This window comes from Gossypium raimondii, chromosome 3 (genome assembly GCF_025698545.1).
Source record: "Gossypium raimondii isolate GPD5lz chromosome 3, ASM2569854v1, whole genome shotgun sequence".
Lineage (NCBI taxonomy): Eukaryota > Viridiplantae > Streptophyta > Magnoliopsida > Malvales > Malvaceae > Gossypium > Gossypium raimondii.
The window spans coordinates 10,491,190-10,508,178 of record NC_068567.1 but is presented as its reverse complement, the minus strand read 5'-3'; the positions used below and the strand labels follow the sequence as shown (position 1 = coordinate 10,508,178).

Here is a 16,989-nt window from a genome sequence, read left to right as displayed (position 1 = left end):
TTAAGTCGACTTGGATTGATCAGATTTAGGATAAACAGTTGAAGGATGATTCTCTAGTTCTGCGATTCTGTCAGGTGGAGGATGATAGCACACCTGATTTTTGGCTAAAAAGTGATGGGGTTCTATGTTTTTGAGGATGGGTTTGTGTACCTAATGACTCTGATTTGAGGTAGTCCATTTTGAGGGAAGTGCATAGTAATCCTTATGCTATGTATCCTAGTGGAAATAAGATTTATCAAGATCTCTGCGAACTGTACTAGTGGCCTTGTTTGAAATGGGAGGTAACGAATTTTATTCTTGATGTCTAACATGCCAGCAAGTTAAGGCTAAGCAATAGTTGCCTTCGGGTTTACTTCAACCTGTTAATATTCTCTTATGGAAGTGAGAACGTATGATTATGGACTTCGTTAGTGGGTTACACTTAGCACCCACTAAGAAGGATTCCGTGTGGGTCATCATGGATCTGTTGACCAAGTCTACTCACTTTATTCCTATTAGGACAGATTAGTCCATTCAGAAATTGGCCAAGTTATATGTTTCAGAGATTGTAAGACTTCATGGGGTACCGGTCTCGATTATTTTTATAGAGATCCTTACTTCACTTTTCAATTTTAGAGGAAACTTCATGAGGCTCTAGGTTCGAGGTTGGACTTCAATACTGCGTTCCATCCTTAGACAGATGGTCAATCTGAGAGGGTGATTCAAATACTGGATGATATGTTTCAGAGTTGTTGGGAGGATTTCTGCCGTTAGTCGAGTTCACCTAAAATAATAGCTTCCAATCCAAAATTTAAATGGCAGCTTATGAGGCTTTATATGGTCGTAAGTGTTGTACTCCATTATGTTGGACTGAGATTGGTAAGCGATGGGTTTTGGGTCCTGAGTTGGTTTCCAAGACTGAAAATAAAGTTAAACTGATTTGGGATCGTCTTAAGGTAGCTGTTGACAGATAAAAGTCCTATGCAGATCTGAAAAGGAGGATTATGTGTTCCTTAAGGTATCTTCATGAAAGAATGTTCTATGGTTTGGACGTAAGGGCAAGTTGAGCCCTAGGTTCATTGGGACATATTAGATTTTAAAACTTGTAGGACAAGTCACTTATTAGTTGGAGCTACCTCTAGATTTAGATCATATTCATGATGTGTTTCAAGTCTCTATATTGAGGCGATATCAGTCGGATCAATCTCATACTGTTTCTGTTAAGGAGATTGAGGTAAGGCCAGATTTGACCTTTGAGGAGGAGCCGATTCAGATTTTGGATCGAGATGTTAATTTTTTGTTGAGGAAGTCTATTCCATTAGTGAAGGTTTAGTGGCAGAATCATGACATTGAGGAAGACACGTGGGAACCTAAAGACTCGATTCGTTAGTAATATCCGCATTTATTTGAGTCAAGTAAATTTCGAGGTCAAAATTTCTTTTAAAGGGGTAAAGTTGTAATGCCCCAACAATCTTAAGTTCGGATTTGTTAAATACAATCATAAGCTGAGTGCTTGGTTCGATGGCTATAGGCATTGGGTGTATGGTAAGGGTCGTAAGTTCGAGTCTTGGTGATGGTGGTTTTGTTAGTCTTTTTGTTGTTGTTGTTTCAGGTGTAGAATTCGAATTGAAAACTAACTTTTAAGTTGGAAGGAGTGGTTGGATGACATTAGGTTAGTAGGGGGATAAGTTAGTTTCAATTTTTTAAAATTAGTTCAAAAAATATTTCCTATCTCTCATCAATTTCACGCTCGATATTTTTTTCTTTTCTTTTTGTTCATACTTCTTTACGCCACTGTCAGTAGGGGATTTGAAATTTTGACCTTTATCTTCTATGATTTCTTTGATTTTTGTCCATTGTTTTTGTGGTTGTGGGTGCGGTCCATTTAGCTTCTTCGTTTCGTTCTAGATAGGTAAGTATGTTGGATAGTTCCTTCATTGTGTGATTTGGGGGTGTCATTATTTTTGTTAAGGAAAGATTTATTGATGGTGTTATTCATCTTAATGTGGGAATAGGGGAAATCAATAGGCTCAAGATTGTTCTTCGGTGACTTAATTGCTTTAGGAACTGTTGCGAATGTTGGCTAAGTGTTCAAACATTGATGAGTTAATCCTATTGTTAGAATTGTGTAATTATGAGTTGTGGTCGAGTAAGTTATTTGGTAAAATTTGGTAAGTTGTGACTGATTTTCAGCGATTAAATTTTTTTAAGTATTCGCTATCTCGTAGTTGCGTTCACATGACAATCGAACCACGTGTGTAATGAGAAACCTGAAAAATAGCAAATGACGAAAGCTAAAATTGGGCACGGCTGACACCACAGAGTCGTGTGACAAACCGTATGCTGGGCCGTGTGTGACACACAGGTGTGTGGGCTATATGACAGGCCATGTGGGCCGCACGGGTGTGTGGGCACAAAATTCAAAATTTTTCCCTAAGGTCGTACACATCGTCCCGATCGACTATAGGCCTTCTGTGGGGTTGATATGTGATTAAATATACTATAAAACATGAAATTTGGTCATATGCTATTATGAAATTTTGATATCTGTAAGTGTGTCGGAGATGTCATATGATAATTCAAACTGAGTGTGTCGTTAAATATGTACATGATTTGCATTTGAAATGTTATGCATGATTTCTCTTCCATCTATATCTAATTCTGGGGTGAGATATATTATATGGAGAAAGTGTTTCTGAGAGAGGCGATTTCTCGCCCATTATACTAGCAGCACAGCTGCGAATATTCTGAAAGGTGTCATACTGACACTGAGTGGTTGTAGGGCTGGATGCGTCTTTAAGACCCTACATGATGTGTAAGGAAGGTCGGAGATGGTGTGTAGTGGATAGGGGTAGGATTGTACATATGCATATGATTCTGATTATGTATGAGATATACATCTGTATCTGCTCTGCTATGTAATAAATCTGAAGTTAAATCTATGATTTTTTTTCCTTTTAAGTTACAGATGGAGTTATGAAAAATCACTTTTTATTTGCTTTTCACTTTCAAGTAACCCTCAGACTTAGGTAGGTCAGTGTGACGGGAGCTCACGTATAACCACATTTTCGTAAACTCGATTTATTTAAATTTGACTTAATCAAAATTCTAGTTTGAGAGTTTTGTAAATTTTGGACTCTCTGGACATTTAGGACTGTTTTTGGTTTTGGATTGTTTTTGGTTTTGGATTTTATTTTTGATTTTCACAAGATACTAATAAAATGATTTATTGAAAAATTTTGTTTTCCTGGAAACAATTGATTTCAAGAAAACAAAACTTGGTTTTACAAAATATAATAGTTTAAGAATTTTTGCTACAAAGTATTCGATTTATTTAGAAAATGTAAACAAACAACGTTTTTTAAATAATTATGTCAAACACGTTTTCAAATTAAACAGGATTTTAAGTAACAAAAGTTCACGATTTTCTTTAATAAATGAAAGCCAGATTTACAACTGTTTTGCGTAGCATCTCCAGATCTAGCCATAACGTCTAGGTCAGGTTTGGGGTGTTACGTCTCCTTTTATTCTTACACATCTCCTAGCTAATACTGCTACTTTCTTAAGCTCCTCAACATTTTCATCGGTAAGCACTCGAGGATCAAGAATATCACGAAAGTTGTCTTCTTTCATCAAAGAAACAAAGTACATAGCCAAAACTCATTTTCCATCCGATCTTTTGAAACATGCCACTTTTTTTCATGTTAATAACTCCATAAGCATTACCCCAAAGCTATAGACATCACTCTTTTCAGTAAGAAAGCTTGTAAGCATGTATTTAGGATCCAAAAAACCAAAAGTTCCTTGTAAAATTGTATTTATCTGTGCCATGTCAGATGGAATCAATCTCGAAGCCCCAAAATCAAAAACCTTTGCATTGTAATTATTATCTAATAGTGTGTTAGCCAACTTGATGTCGCAATGAATGATTGGAATAGAAGTTGTAGAGTGTAAATAAGAAAGAGCATCGGCAGTTTCAATGGTGATTCTCAAAGAAGTTTTCCATAGAAGATCAAGGGCAACATCATCATGATGCAAATGATGAAAAAGGGTTCCATTAGTGATATATTCATAGACCAATAGTGGGACCTATGTTTCCAAACAACATCCTAGTAGTTTGACAACATTTTTGTGGTTGATTTGGTAAAGCAGCATTATTTTATTAATGAATTGTTCAACTTGGCTAGGATCTCCAATTATTGACTTTTTTATTGGCAACTATTCGATTATCAACTAATATTCTCTTGTACATTGTCCTTTGCCCTCCTTGTCTTAAAATTCTGCTTTCATGGTAATTGTTTGTTGCCTTCTCAAGTTCCTTGGCTGTAAAGACTTTAACATCTTCACGATACCCTTTTCGTTTTGAAAGTTGTTCCTGCAACAAAATGCCACCATTTTGCTAAAAGTAGGCTTTTTTTTTAGTTTAGAAATTTGTCTTTGCCTAAGCATCCAACACAATAATACTATCCCAAAGAGGAGTCCAAGAAATCCAATATCAGTTCCTATGTTCAAAGCATAAAATCATTATTTGATTAAAAAAGTAATAACAGTTAAATTAGGGCTTAGAAATTTAAAAGACCCTTGAACTTTTTAAAAAAAATCAATTAAACACCTATGAAATTTTTTCACCTAATTGAGCCCCTGAACTAACAAAACTGGCCAAATAAGCCACTTGACTTATGTTAACCGTTATAACATTGACATGGCACTCCATGTCAGCGATAATTATTGACGTGGCAGAATTAATAAAAAAAATTCTAAAAACAATAAAAAATAGGCAAACTACCAAAATAGTCACTTTGTTTACCTCAGATTACATTTTAGTCACTTACGTTTGAAATGTTACGTTTTAGTCACTTACATTATCGCATTGCAATATTTTAGTCACTAAGTCGTTCATTACCATTAACAGTGTAATGGTAAGCTAATGTGGCACGTTAAATCATCATTTTAAACAAAAAATTTTAGGTTAATTTATACAATTGGTCCCCTTATTTTTTTTCATTTTGAGCAATTAAATTTTTTTCTTTTATGTTTTTTTAACTTTTTTTTCTTTATTTTCCATTCTCCTCTACTTCTCCCTTCTCCATTTCTTTTAACGTAGCTTTTTTATGTTTTCCATTTGTTAAAACTAGTCTCTATACTTTTTATTTTTTTGAACAATTTAATTTTTTTGAATAAGGCAAGCTCGTGGACTGGTTTTAACAAATGGAAAACATTGAAAAACTACGTTAAAATGTAATGCCCTAAAATTTTGTGAATTTAATTGTGAGAATCAGCAGTAATTAATTTTTGTATCTGTAGCTCTATGTTCTACTATTATGTTTAAAGTCTGGAGTTTGAGTTGCACCATTAAAAGTTTTATTATTTTTAAAACAACCCCTATCCATACGTTACATAGTTAAGTGCAATTCTGTGTAAATATGTGTTAAGAATGAGCCTGTTGGTTCACTAGTTAAGGATCTGTATTCTGTATGGTCCCGAGTTTGAGTCCCATCATATGCGTTAGGAAATATTTTGCTTGTTGTCGAAAATACACCGGTGGTTAAGACAAAGGATTTTTAAACAATCTTTTTGTTTTCTTCCTCTTCTGCGTCCCCTTTTTTTTCCTCTTTTGTTTTTGTTTTTTACATCATTTGAGTGTACTGTTGTCAATTGTTAAACGTCTCATTCTGATCTGCTATACGAGTCGAGTAAGTATGTCTTCTATGATGTTAATTGTGTTAATTCGTTAAAGTTCTAAGAAACAACAGTGTGGTATTGTTAATAGTTGCACTAATGGATGAATTCTCGTTATTAAGTGATGTTGGTTCCTTGTTTTAGGAATATGAGTTGAAAGTAACGACTCTCGGTAGGATAGTTCGAGTAACTTCAGTTAATCTTTCGGTAAGTGCCGATTCCGTTGAAGGTTTTATGTTGAACTTATCGACATAAGTTTCTGTGTGTAATTGTACTTTATTATCGCTGAATTTGGTTGATTGAATGATTGTATGGTTGTTTTAGGCTTTGGAGACTCTTCATGCTCTTATCATTTCAAAATCTCTTCAGGTGTGTACCGAAAACCTCATTTTATGCAAATTTCGATCGCCAAAAAACGTGGTTGTCGACGCCACAAGGCCAGGGACATAGGCATGTGCCCAGGCCGTGTGAGCCACACGACCATGTTCTAGGCCATGTGGGTGGCCATGTAACTCACTGTTTATCAAATTGGAGCGACATGAGCAAGGCATACTGGAGCCTGTCCAGGCTGTGTGTGGTAATGTTAGTGCAGGGTTCACATGAGTAGCAGACACAAATATGTGTCTAGGCTGTGTAACTCACTGTTTATGTTTTAGGATCACATGGCCAGGGACATGGGCGTTTGCCCAGGCCATGTGGGTCACACGGGTAAAGACACGGGCATGTGTCCTGGTCGTGTAACTTACTATTTACATTTTAGAACCACACGAGCAGAGGACATGGGCATGTGTCGAGGCCATATGAGCCATACGAGCAAGGACTTGGGCGTGTGCCCAGACCGTGTGGCACACAAATAAGGTCCAAATCTTATTTTTTAAGGTTGTGATCCAACACTAATACTGGCTTCCTTAATCTATGAATGACCTGAATGTGATTGTACGAGGACTCTCTTATGCTCTGTGACTGATGTATGAGTAACATAATTGTATGTGTACTGTGATGGCTATTTCTGACACTGACTGTATTACCTATTTGTGAAATGAATTATAATGACTGAACACATGTTGTGGATATTTGTACTCTATATTTGCATGGGTTGAAATATTGTGAAGAATTAATCTACTCTGAATTAATGGCTAAGCCATGATGTACAGAAATATGAATCTGGTGCTTTGAAACATTCTGATCTAGCAGCTAAGCTGCATCTTTATAAATGTGTCAGACAGACACTCTATGGTGTGTAGGGTTGGTTGGGCATTGAGTGCCCTTAATGGTGTGTTGGAATGGCCAAAGTTGGTGTGTAGCGAATGGGGGTAGGTATATTTGCATTTGCATTTGAATCTGATCTGTTCTGTATGTGAAACTTAAATTGGTTCTACATATGTAATTGATCTGTTTTGTATCTGAACTGAAACTGCTTCTGTTACCTAACCGAATCTTGGAAGTCGAGAATTACCTTATAAATGTGTTCTAATTGAACAAGAGTCTTTTATGCACTAAATTCACAACTTATTTTGTTATTGATTGGATTTCATGTGGTTCTCAGACTTGAATGGGTCAGCGCTACATAAGCTCGGTCAAGCTTTTATCTTTCCTTTAAATACCACTATTAGGATTTCGGTATTCTATGATATTATGATGTTTGGGAAGATTATATACTTAGTTAATAGTTGTGTTTGATATTATATGTTGAATGGTTTATTTTGACTACGTTATAAATATGGTATTTTTAATATCGATGATGTAACTCTCTAGACTTAGTCTTGATGTCTAGGCCGAATTTAAGGTGTTACATTTAAGAAATGAAGAAGGGAGGAAAACAAAAGGAGAAGCAGAAGAGAATGGAAAATAAAGAAAAAAAAATGAAAGTTAAAAGAACATAAAAGAAAAAAATAAATTGCTCAAAATTAAAATAATATAGGGATTAGTTGTAGAATTTTAACCTAAAATTTAATTTGAAATAATTATTTAATGTGCCATGTCAGCTTACCATTACACCGTTAACGGTATTTAATGGCTTAGTGACTAAAATGTTACAACAGAATAACGGTAAGTGACTAAAACATAACATTTTAAACATAAGTGACTAAAATGTAACCTGAGGCAAACAAAAATGACTATTTTGGTAGTTTACCATTATTTTTATTGCATGTAAAAACTTTAATAGTTTTTAAATATTATATAATTTAGAAAAAATGAAATTAAAAACTTTATATAATATTATATAATATTGTTAATTCTTCGTGTCAAGTTTTTTAAAATATTGTTTTTGAAAGGTGTAAAATTTTTAATGGGTTATATTCATACATTAAAAAAATTTACACGTAAAATAAATAAAATTATTTTTATTTTTATTTATTTATTTTCTAAAATATTTTATTTTTTATAAATCCTAAAAGGTATCAATAGAATTAAAACATTCATACATATAAATTTTTAAAAAATAAAATTAATTTTTAATAGATTTTAAGTATTATATTATTTAGAAAAATTGTGTTGAATGAATTGAAATATGTCCACTTCATTCTAGACTTAACTTTTAAATGATTTTATTAATTTTTTATTTTTTAATTTTATTTAATATTTTATAAATTTTAATAATGTTTTACAAATTTATACATTTAAAAAAAAATAATTTTTTAAAATTTTAAAAATTAAGCTTTGAAATGAATGAACCAAGACAACTGCATGTCCATGTACATTCTAGTAAAAAATTAATATTCCTTTTAAATTTTTTAGGGTAAACTACCAAAATAATCACTTTTTTTTGCCTCGGGTTACATTTTAGTCACTTATATTTGAAATGTTACGTTTTAGTCACTTACGTTATTGTGTTGTGACATTTTAGTCACTTAGCCATTAATTGTCGTTAACGATGTAACGGTAAGTTGACATGGCACATTAAATTATTAGTTCAAAATTAAATTTCAGGTTGAAATCTACAATTGATCCCTATATTTTTGTTTCATTTTGAGTAATTTAATTTTTTTCTTTTATGTTCTTTTAACTTTCCTTTTTTTTTTCTTTATTTTCCATTCTCTTCTGCTTCTCCTTTGTTTTCCTCCATTCTCCATTTCTTTTAGCATACTTTTTCTATGTTTTCTATTTGTTAAAACTAGTCCATAAGCTTGCCTCACTTGAAAAAATTAAATTGTTCAAAAAATAATAGAGACTAGTTTTAACAAATGGAAAACATAGAAAAACTCCGTTAAAAGAAATGAAGAAGGGAGGAAAAAAGAGGGAGAAGTAGAAGAGAATGGAAAAAAATAAAAAAATAGTTAATAGAACATAAAAGGAAAAAATTAAATTGCTCAAAACGAAAAAATATGGGACCGATTATAGAAATTAACCTAATTTTTTTTTGTCTAAAATGATGATCTAACGTTCCATGTCAGCTTACCGTTACACTATTAACAACAATTTATGGCTCAGTGACTAAAACGTAATACTTCAAACATAAGTGATTAAAATGTAACTTGAGTTAAATAAAAATAACTATTTAAAATATAAGGAAATAAAGAAATATAAAATCATGATCTTTAAGTACAACTGCACTAAAAGATGATCTAAAGATTTTGTAACAAATGCAATAAAAGAACTGGTTTTTTGAACACTCTGTTGCATATGTAGAGACTTTGACTTGATCATGTGTAGGACTTTGCTGTACAAGTGGAATCCGTATAAAAGTACACTTTTTATATTAGATATTGATTAGAACAAGATGTTTCAATCTTACTGCATTGCTTTTATTTGACATTGATTAGAATAAGGTTTTTTAACATATAAATAGATGTAGTCGGAACTCTACTTGTATCATTTAAATTCGACATTAGTGAATTTTATTCTGCTCTGCCTGTAATTTTTTCCTGAAAGGGTTTCCACGTAAAAATTTTTTGTGTTTTTTATTTTCTTTTCTTATTACTTTGTGATCGTTCTATTGCCATTACCGATGTTAGTTTTTACAAAAATTATTTGTTGCCATTCTTAAGTTCCTCAACTGTGAATACTTTAACATCTTCATGGTACCATTGTCGTTTCGAAAGTTGTCCCTGCAACAAAATGCCACCATTTTGTTGAAAGTGGGCTTCTTTTAGTTTGGAAATTTGTCTTTGCCTGAGCATCCAACGCGCTAATAATACTAACCCCAACAGGAGTCCAAGAAACCCAATGCCAGTTTCTATGTTCAAAGTTTAAAATAATTGTTTGATTAAAACAATAATAAAAAATTGGGGTTTAATGGTTTAAAAAATCCTTGAACTTTTTTGAAAAAATTAATTAAGTCCTCGCAAATTTTATATTCAATTGAGTCTCTAAACTAATAAAATTGGCCAAATAGGCCTTTCAGCTAATGTTGACTATTACAATGCTGATGTGGCTCTCCATGTCCAAGTTAGTGATAGTTGCTGATGTGGCATCAAAAATAAAAAAATTTATTTTTAAAAAAATAAATTTTTTTTACTGGAATAAACTTGGACATGTAGTTGTCAAGGTTTATTCGTTTCAAAACTTAATTTTTTAAAAATTTAAAAATTATTTTTTTAAAAAATTTATAAATTTGTAAAACATTATTGAAATTTATAAAATATTAAATAAAGTTAAAAAAATTAAAAATTGATAAAACTATTTAAAAGTTAAGTCCAAAATGAATCTAAGATTGTTCAGCACTGGTAATAACCATGTTAGTACTGTAATGATCAGCCTTTTCAATATTTAACTTGATTACCATGAAAGCTATGTTGTCTTTCTTCACACTCATCCAAAGAATTGCCTAGTTGACAAGGATTACATTGTAGGAGACTTGTCTACCTAGAATGGAATTCGATTGACAAGGTTAGATTGTTCAAGAAAGGGCACAATCTTAGTGAAAGGATTTCTGTAATGAACTTGTAAGTGGTTCTACAATGGTTGATAGGTCTAAAGTGACCGATAGAGAAAGGTCTTAAGCATTTTGCGATGAGCACAAGAAGCGTTTCATTAAGCTCTTGAGGAATAACTCCAAAGTTGAAGATTGAGTAGATAACATCAAAGAACTTCTCTTTTAGAATATCTCATCTTTGAAAAAAGATCAAAAGAAGTCCATCAATACTTGAAAGACCAAATGGGTTGTAGATTTCAATAAAAGCTATTGATGATAAAAAAGAAACATAGTGCTTAAATAAAAGGCAAGGTTGATTTAGTTATTCAGGATGGGAGTGATAGTCACAAGATCTTTATCAATTTTAAATATGCTCATAAAATGGTAATTAATCAACAAATTGATCCTTATCGTTACATCATAAGATTCTGGCATTAAAACTTTTTTCGAGCTAAGACTTTTTTCGAGCTAAGACATTCCTAAAACCATCCTTAGTTTTAAGCATGGCTGCTGAAAGAAAGAAGAGCTAGGCTCAAATGAATTTCATCTATTAAGAACAGCATTTATGAAGTCAAGATGATTGAACCACATCAAGGGTGTCTTACCAAAACAAGGCTGATTGGGTATTGAGGGTTAGAAGATTCGGGCAGTGATTGGAATGGGTTTGAGAAAGGTGCTTGATCGAAATTTTCGAACAATAGATATGCAATTTAGGATTCACAAGCATGATATCAATGTTTTCTTGTTTAAATGACCAAAATACCCCTCTAATTATTTAGGCCTTTGAACTTTAGGGGTAGATCTATAAATGAACTCAACTTGAATGAATGAACTTCCATTCATATTCATTTGTTTATTTTTAAGTTTGTTTTTATCAGGTTTATGTTCATTAAGAAAATTAAAATTTTTGGCGTTGTTCATTTATTTAGAATTATGTGTGTTCATGTTCATTCGTTTAAGTGTTTAAGTTAAACAAAGATATTCGTGAACATTAAACGAATATATTCATGAACAATTTTATGAATAATAAACAAACAAACAAACAATAACTAAACACACACATATATAGGGAAGGGTTCCATTTACATAGTGTAAAAACGAAAGTAGTTTTACAAATTTCTATAACTATTTATATGATTAATAATTTAATGATCCAACCGTTATATTTCATGGTCTATTCATTTATATTATGCATGTCAAATTTAATGTGAATTTAAAATTCTAACTATTTATTTTATGTAACAAAATTTCAACTGTTGAATATATTAATATATAGAGTACTTTAGATTGATATGATAGAGATATTGGATCAGTTCAAAATTTTATATGTATGACAAATACAATTATATTGATAAATTCAGTAGTTGGATTGTTATCATATAAATAGTTATGGAAGTGTATAAAACTACTTTAGTTTTTACATTGTGTAAGTGGATCCTCCTATATATATATATATATATATATATTATTTAGATATAAAATTGTCATATATAAGTTAATAATTACATTATCAATAAAAAAAGCATAAAACCATAGTAAGTTTATTAATACTAGAAATCTATCCCATGTTTATGCGTATGGAAACCACATATTTAGAACATTGATGTGTATAAAATAAATTAAATTGTGCATAAAATAAAATTTAAATACATAAATACATCATATTAAAAATACTAAATGCATTACAATTGTTTATCATTGTGCTATCAATCGTGAGTCGATGTCGAGTTGACTTATGATACCAACTCAATTAACAACATTATTAATATATATAATTGATAACGACAACAAAATTTGCATAATACAATTAAAATGTAAATAATATATTAAAATAAATCTTTTGTTTAGTGGTAAGGTAAATGTTTTATTGATGTTAATAATACAAGTTCAAATCTAATCATATGCAAATTTTTATTAGATTTTTTAAAACAAAAAGACTAAAATACCCTCAAATAATATAATTTATTTTAAATCTGGATATTTCTATAAATTTACTAACCAAGTTAGTGTCCATTGACTCGTGACATCAACTCGCTTAGGGATTTTATTAATAGTATAAATATATACGATTGATAAAGTAACACGGTATGCATAAGACAATTAAAATATAAATATCGTATTAAAATAAATATTTGGTTTAGTGGTAAAGTGAATATTTTATTGACGTTAATAGCATAGGCCCAAAACCACTCTCATCAAAGTTTTTATTGGATTTAAAAAAAGAAACAAAGATTAAAATACCTTCAAATAATATAACTTGTTTTAAATATGAACGATATTTCCATACTTTCGCTAATCAAGTTGGTGACCGATTAACTTGTAATACTAACCCGATCAAAAATTTTTAATAGTATAGATAGATATATACAATTGATAGATGTAACAAATTATGCATAATACAATTAAAATGTAAATATTATATTAAAATAAATTTTAGTTTCTTGGAAATGTGAATTTTATTGATGCTAATAGCACGATTCAAATCTAACCGCATCTAAGGTTTTATTGAGTTTTCTAAAAATAACAAAATTAAAATAATCCCAAATAATATAACTTTTTAAATACGAAAATATATTTCCATAATTTCACTAACCTAATTCAGTAACTAATTTACTCTTAACATTAACTCAGTTAATTTTTTATTAATGGTAAGTATATATGCACAAATATATAAAATGTATATAACAAATATAGTTATTAAAGTACAAAAGTTGCTTTAGTTTAAATGATAAATTAAAAAATTTATATGCGTGGTGTACTTGATTTATTATGGATACTTTTTATTTTTATAAAAATATAAAAAGACAAAATAACTCCATATAATAATATAACTTACTTTGCAAAGAAATTTTTTTTGGTAATTTTATAAGTGAGTTGAGACTCGATTATTAAATGACATTAACTCAGTAAAATGCATAATAAATCTTATTTATTATATAGTATAGATATAGCACAATAAACGAGTTTAAATGATCTATTAAATAAGCTTTAAATAAACATAAACGAGTTTGTTTTAAATATAAATGAATCGAACAAGCTTTGTTTGTGTTTGGTTCATTTAATAAATTTTAAAATCTTGTTCATGTGAATATAAATGAACAAAAACCAAACTGTTTAACGAAGCTATGTTCATTTACAGTTACAGTACTATTCAGAAAAGATTAGTTCCAATATATCAAACACATTTAAATATTAGAACCTAGGATTTTAGCAATTAGAAGACGATCAATTTCAAGTGCCATGAAATAGCCAAAATCTAAGAGAAAATCAAATAACCACACCAGAGACAACACATCTCGTGGAGTTATTGAATATAACCAAAGTAGCAGTGTCTTAGATTTGCAAATCAGTTGGGTTCGGGTTCAGGTTCAGGTGAGTCTCGGCACTGGACAGCCTGACCTTGGTAGCCACCAAGTACCTTGAAGCCCTCGCCAAATCGGCTGCATCATTCTCCAACGTCGCCAACCTCCTTAACCTCATCAACGCCCTCCATAATATGTCCTTCCAGGTGGGTTTTAGAGAGTGGTTGCACTCTCTAATTTTACTACTGAAGATGAAACACCTCGAGGGCTGTTTTATTTACTTCTGAATCTTACATATAAGCAACAAAATATAAACACCTAAAATGTCCGAAAACAAATTTAAAATCAACAAAGATCACAAATATATATACAGATATATAATTATCTGATTTCTTGCTAAACAACTACACCGCCATTGTTGTGAAACCTTGGCTGCTGTTATTAGTAGAAACATCTATGTTTCTCCAAGCAGAAACTCTGTTTCCTCCAAATTAACAGCAACTTCAGCCCATGGATGTTCGCACCTGAGTCTTCTTACATCCTCAAGCACTTGTGCAACTTCCTTCATTGAAGGCCTCTCTTCACCTTTTACGTTTAAACACTTCTTTGCTAGTTTAGCTACTTCTTTAATCTGCTCAACCACTCCTTCTTTCGCCACTTTATCATCTAGAATCTCAAAAAACCGATCATTTTTCAACCATAGAACAAAATGGTTCGCTAAGTTTCTTTCTTCTTCAGGCCCTTAAAAAAGAATGCGCAGTTTTTACCGTTAGCAGCTCAACTAGGACTACACCAAAGCTGTAGACATCGCTTTTTTCTGTCAGTTGCGCTGTACACAAGTATTCAGGGTCTAAATATCCAAGAGTTCCTTGTACCATTGTTGATAACTGAGTTTGATCCATCGGAACTAACCGTGAAGCTCCGAAGTCCGAAACTTTTGCAGTATAATTGTCGTCCAGAGAGGATGTTTGTAGGCTTCACATCTCTATGAATGATTGGTATAGAAGCTGCAAAGTGAAAATATGACAACACTTGCGCTGATTCCGTAGCTATCCTTAACCGAATTGCCCAAGAAATCGAAGAAGCTTTGTCTTCACAGTGGATGTGCTCGGATAAGGTGCCATTGGAAACAAATTTATAAACCAACAAGGGGACCTCAGTCTCCAAGCAACAACCTAAAAGTTTGACCACATTTCTATGGTTTATTTGGGTGAGAATAATAACCTCATCGATGAACTGCTTAATTTGGTTTTGGTCAACAACTTTGGATTTCTTGATAGCTACCTCAGTGCCATTCTTCAGGATACCTTTGTAAACAGTGCCGAACCCTCCCTTTCCAATAATTTGGCTCTCATCATAGTTTTTGGTTGCATTCTTTAGAGCTTCTGCAGTGAAAATCTTGACGGTTTCAGTTGATACTCGTTATTCATGAAGCTCTTGCTGTAACAGTAAGCCACCATTTTGCTTAAAGAACTTTTTCATGTTGAGTAGCTTTCTTTTCTTGTTTATGAAGAACAACCATGAAGAACCCACGACAACAACCAGCACACATAAGCTAAAATCTGTCATAAAACAGAAGCTAAAATGTTGGAAATGATCTAAGCAGTATGTGTTATATAAGCTAAAGTTAGAATCGATCCAATACGTTAAAAAAATGCATACATTGAAACACCTACCAATAGAGATTTTTATGACATTTGCTTGATTTCGCATGCAGCCCTTTCGATCTTTTTCGCCATCCCCATAAAAGCCTTTTGAGCAAAAACATCTATAACTTCCAGGCGTATCAAAACAATTCCTTTCAGAAATACAATTGTGTAGGCTCGAATCTTTGCACTCATCAATATCTGAAAATCATTAAAAGAAAACAGATCACTCCTAAAGTGGCAAAAAAGGAACAGAACAATGAAAAAGAAATGGTAATATGAGCAATAGCATAGAATAGATACCATCGTGATGATATGGGTTTCCATGGTAGCCATCCTTGCACTTGCAGAGATAACCGGACCTGTTTTCAGGGTTGTAGCAGATGCTATTTTGTTTACAAGCATAATCAGGTTTATGCTCAGATACATTGCAAGGTTCATTTCCAATCGCCCAATCTAGCGCCATGGGAAGAAATTCTTTATTCGCTAACTCACCAAAACTTTTATCGCTGAAACTGAACTTGCTCTGTCTACAACAAAGGCGTAGCTACAAGGATTGAAGTCCCATACACGTGTATGGTTGTAGTATGGTTGTAGTAGCTTAATACTGACATGTTAAGATTCTTAAGTCCACTAGGAATGGAGACTTGGCAACATCCTACACCTGAGTAAGAACCATTAAGGTGGAGAGCGTCCGTTTTCTCGCAATATGCCATGCTGCCGGTAAAATATGTACTGTTGTTATGCTCACGTTCATCCCAAATTTGCACCTTTGTGTCGCAACCAACAGCAATGAAATTGTTTCTATCATTTGAGATGGTAAACATGGCCGCCCGAAGCTGAGGGAAATTCCAGTCCGCATTTGTTCCGTTGTGGTTGTAACAATCCTTAGCTACATAATTCAAGATTTCCACCTGACCGTCAAGTGTTATGTTAGTGACTTCTAAGTTACCATCCAACAATTGTGGTCGAGGGGGGCTGACAGACGTGTTGCAAGTGATTAGAAAGTCCTCGTGCAAGTTACACCCTGGAGTCATGCAGAAAGGATATGGAATGCTCAGGTTTCCACACTCATGTTTGCAACCTGGCAAGGCTTGAGAAGCCACCGACGCTCCTGCTGCAAGCAAACAGCTGAAAAGTATCAATTGTAAAATTCTCAGAGCCAGCGTTGCCATATGAGGATTGGCACTTGGCACACAATTTTCCCACACTCCCTCCTTACACTCACTCTATTTAATAAACTTGGTTTAGTTGATTTCTCAACTTTTGGTGATCATCTAAGCCTTCTTTATACTGACTAACAAGGAAACCCTCTCTGTACGATGATTGACTTGCTATAAGACCAAGTCCACGACCCCAACCCCCTTTCTACAAGTTAATAATTTAAAAGCCAAGTCCAAGATCACCTTCTTCCATTCCATTGGTTAAACTGAATGATTGAAAACCCAAGTGAATCCTCATTCCACAGGTTCAGGTCCTTACAGCTGTTTGCCAAGTGGATTTATTAGTCTTCACTTGAGTTCAACAA

At 32.6% G+C, this 16,989-nt stretch overlaps 2 pseudogenes; both read right to left on the bottom strand.

Moving 5' to 3' along the window:
- Nucleotides 1–3,678: 3,678 nt before the first annotated feature.
- On the bottom strand, nucleotides 3,679–13,993 carry LOC128039905 (putative wall-associated receptor kinase-like 16; annotated as a pseudogene).
- Nucleotides 13,994–13,996: 3 nt separating this feature from the next.
- Nucleotides 13,997–16,677, bottom strand: LOC105797134 (putative wall-associated receptor kinase-like 16; annotated as a pseudogene).
- Nucleotides 16,678–16,989: the final 312 nt, after the last annotated feature.